The sequence below is a fragment of the Chrysochloris asiatica genome, unplaced genomic scaffold (assembly GCF_000296735.1).
Source record: "Chrysochloris asiatica unplaced genomic scaffold, ChrAsi1.0 scaffold00160, whole genome shotgun sequence".
NCBI lineage: Eukaryota > Metazoa > Chordata > Mammalia > Afrosoricida > Chrysochloridae > Chrysochloris > Chrysochloris asiatica.
In genome coordinates, this window is record NW_006408678.1 from 6936584 (window position 1) to 6940795 (window position 4212).

A 4212-nucleotide genomic window follows, 5' to 3' on the forward strand; every position below is an offset into this window, starting at 1 on the left:
GACTCGACGGCACTTAACAACAACAAGAAAACATGGGGGAAGATGCTGATGGATTGATTATATATGCTTCAGTTATGAGTGATTGTTAAAAGGGCTAATTGTGATTTTAAAGAAACCTGGAACAAATGAATGTGGGCATAAAATGAGTCACCTCAGAAACAGGAGGGGGATCTCACTAGCATCAAGGAAAGAGGAGCTGGAAGTGGTACACATCCTTCAGACCCTGAGATTCCTGTTTATCGAAGCTATTTGACCCAGGGACAGAAAGCTGTGACAGCTGAAGAGTACCACAGCAGTGACATTAACAGAACCAAGAGCCAAAGCAGTGGACTTCCTGACCCACGAGCACGTAAAACTATGGGGTAGGAGGCTCCTGTGCAGAATGGGTGCCTCCAGGCACGTAGTTGTGGAGCTAGGTTTGCTGACACAAGGAGCAAGAACTGAGAGTCTTGGGGCTGAGACTCGTAGCAGAGTGGAGTGTCTTTTGAGTATTTATCAGCAGCACTAAAAAAGCTCTGTAACACTGCTCAAACTGGACAGAGGCCAGACCAAGGGGCTAAGGACCAGAGAAAGGCCTACCTGTGGGCACTGAGGAGGAGGAGCTGTCCTGATCCAGGAAGAACTGTGCCCTGAGCCTTTCTGACCCTGAACTTCCCTAACTGTGAGTCTGGTGTCTGAGTTCTGTGTAGCCACCGTAATGAATGATCTAACCCAGCTGAGTAGAAAGTGCCGCGGAAGGATTGTATCAAATTTTGCACAAGTCATGTTTAGTACAGTAGAAGGTTAGCAAAAAAGAGAGAAACTCCTTCAGATCTGCAAGTGAACTCACCTCGTGGCTCAATTTTTAGCCAAGCCTTAGATAGGTAAATCACGGGGGACAATAACACTAGTAAGGTATGGGCTTAGTGAGACATTCAAGGTCTAAAGAGCAGAATTTACCAAAGGACAAAGTTCAGAATGGTCTGGAAGGAGGGCGGAATGGAAATAAGAATCACAGGAAGGCAGTGGAGAAACTGTTGTTCCATGGAGGGGATTGTAATCATTGAGATGAAACAAAGTGCATAATTTGTTGAATATAAAACTGATGCTCTTGTCTGTAAACTTTCACTCAATTCACAATAAAAACTGAAAAAAAAAAAAAAGAAAGAAACCCTCAATGAAATGGACTAACAGTCTCAACAGTAGACTCAAAAACCCCACCAACCGTGACGCTGACCCAGCGCTGGGCAATGTTTTGTTCTGTGATACAGAAGGTCACCATGAATCAGTGCATTGTATGGTACTGAACAACTTTTATATAACCTTGTAATAGAAAATCATTTAACTTTAGGGTTTCAAATTCTGAGTTATTTTTAAAGGGTTCCACATTATTGAAGTTTGAGAAACTCTGACATAGGGCACAGGCTTGGATGGAAACCCTACATTAATCAATTTCTGGCTAAATGGCAGGAAGGTTATGTTTCTTCATCTGAAAAATAGGAATACAACAGTACCTTTGTCACAGGATTCAGGTTAAATAAAACAATGTATGCAAAATAAGTAAATGCAAAATAAATGTTAGCTGTAATTATGATTTCTGTTCCCTTCTTTCCAAGTCAGTACATAGGAAACTGGAATCAAACAAATGTTGAAAGGAAGGGAAGGGAAGGGAAAGTAAGGGTCCAACAAATAGCAAGTAAGGGGGGAGGGGGGAGTCTTCAACCCAAAAAAATCAACCCAAACAATCAAACCCAATGCCATCGAGTCGATTTGGATTCATAGTGACCCCAAAGAAGAGCACAGAGCTGCTCCATGTAGTTTCCAACACGGAAATGTTCATGGACACAGACCACCATATCTTTCTTCTGCAGAGCGGCTGGTGGGTTTGAGCCACCAGACTTTTGATTACAAGTAAGTACTTAAGCATTGCACCACCAGGGTTCCTCATGAACCAAAATAGAAAATGTTTAAGGTTGAGCTGGAAAGGAGCAAGGAGAGGGCTCCCTTTAAGTTTTGCCAATGTGCTAAGGCTTCCTGTATGGAGTCAGTGAGGAGGGGATGGACAGAGGATGACATGCCCAAAAATTCTAAGGAGGCTACTTGCCATGACATGGAAATTTTATTTCTTAAGAGGGCAGAAGCCTAGGTAGGCATCTGGCATACACAGAGGTTCTCAAAGTGTGGAATGCCTGTTAATAATAACACCAATGTTGAATTCAAGAGGTAAAGCTGTGCGCTAAATAACATGAAAAGTTCCTTAATGTAAAATTCCCACCTAATTTATTTCAATCATCTGATCACAACAGGAGAAACACTTGCTTTGGTTTTTAACACCATAGTGTAGCGCTGTGGGTTAATGTGCTAGACTGCAAAGTCGGTTTGAACCGCAAGGTCGGTGGTTCAAGTTCACCAGCTGCTCCTTGAAAACCCTACACAAGGTTGCTACGAGTAGGAACCAACTCAGCACATAACAACACTTGCTGAGCATGCTTTTAAACTAATACAAGTAGACTTCTTTATCCAGAGTGCTTGTGGGAAACAGGTTCTAGTGATATTTTAGGAACACTGACTTGCTTTTATGGCATATATATCTATGTCACTTTCATACTTATAGCACATAATATACATTTTCAATTTGCAGTTGTGACTTTAAAAATGTTGAATTGGTTAATATAAACCTTCAAACTGTAAGTTTTAATATTAAGAAATAACACTACTAGTGATATGTGAATGAAAAGGGTAAAGCAAATGACAAAAAGTTGGCCAAAATTACTGAACCAAAGGTTCAGTACCAAAAATACTGAACTAAGAAGTAACTTTTCTCAGGACCACATTTCCTCCATCCAATTTTAAGCAGAAGCATTAAGGATCCACAAGAGGGCGCCCTCAGGAAGGTGTGCCTACAACCACTGGAACTGAAGTTGGAAACAAATGCATAAGGACTTCAATTTTCTACCCTCCCTTACCCACCTCCCTTTCCAGGAAATCATAATAAAATTTATCAAATAACATAATTTCTTACCGATGGTTATCTGGCTGACACAACTGTAGTAGCTTCCAGTTGCAGAAGACAGGTTATAACTCCCACTGCTCAAATCTTTGTCTGTTGAGAAAACAAAAGGAAAAAGTCATATAGAGCCTGAAAAACACCATGAACCACATTGTAAATACATGACTGACAAGAAACCAGCTCTCTGTGTCTGGGAAGTCCCTGGGCATTGCCAATGGTTTATATTAGCCCCTCAGTGAGATAGATGGCACTGTGTCTGCAACAATGGGTTCAAATAGGAATGATTGTGAGGATGGAGTCGGTTCCGACCCATAGCGACCCTGTACAGGGTTTCCGAGGCCATAAATCTTTACAAGAGCAGAAAGCCTCATCTTTCTCCCACGGAATCGCTGGTAGTTTTGAACTGCTGACCTTAAGGTTTGCAGCCCAATTCGTAACCACTACGCTACCAGAGCTTCTTAAGGATGGCATAGGACTAGGCATTTGGGTCAATATAAGTCAGAACTGACTAGACAGCACTCATCAACAACAACACTCATTAAAAGACCAGAAGTTCACACCCAAACCCAGTAGTGCCCTAAAAATAGGCCTAACAACACGCTTCTAATAGTCAGGAAAACCCAAAGGGTCGTTCTACTCTGATACAAACACAGCAATGGGTTTGATGTTCCCCCTGTGTCAGGGACACAGGCACCTGCATGCTCAATTCACAGGATTATTTGTGGGTGCTTCATTGAGGGAGTGCTAGGTACCAGACACTGACAAGGCACTGGGACTTTTCAATAAACATCCAGAGAGTCCTACACAGGTCATTTCAGTTTAGTGTCACCATTATTATAATGGGGGACTATAGATTGCATAGTGGTTACGAATCGGGCTGCAAACCACAAGGTCAGCAGTTCGAAACTACCAGCTGTTCCATGGGAGAAAAATGAGGCTCTCTGCTCCCGTAAAGATTCATAGCCTTGGAAACCCTGTACAGGGTCACTATGAGTCAGAACCGACTCCACGGCACATAACATAACATAGGTTGCTGGGAGGTCTAGTGTGGTGGCGCTGTGGGATAAAGTACTGGGCCAGAAGGCCAGTTTGAACCACAAGGTCAGTGGTTCAAACTCACCAGCTGCTCCTTGGAAATCCTATACAGGGTCGCTATGAGTTGGAACACACTTGATGGCACTTAACAACAACATAGATTACTTGGGGTGGCAGGGCAGGGCAGG

At 42.7% G+C, this 4212-nt stretch overlaps 1 protein-coding gene across 1 annotated transcript in view; it reads right to left on the reverse strand.

Annotated features, from left to right (window-relative positions):
* ANO4 (anoctamin 4) overlaps positions 1–3077 on the reverse strand; it is a 607193-nt gene extending 604116 nt beyond the window's left edge. Inside the window, exon 1 of the mRNA XM_006871107.1 lies at positions 3002–3077. The gene's annotated coding sequence lies outside the window, so the exon portion shown is untranslated. The remainder of the gene's footprint in view (positions 1–3001) is intronic.
* Positions 3078–4212: the final 1135 nt, after the last annotated feature.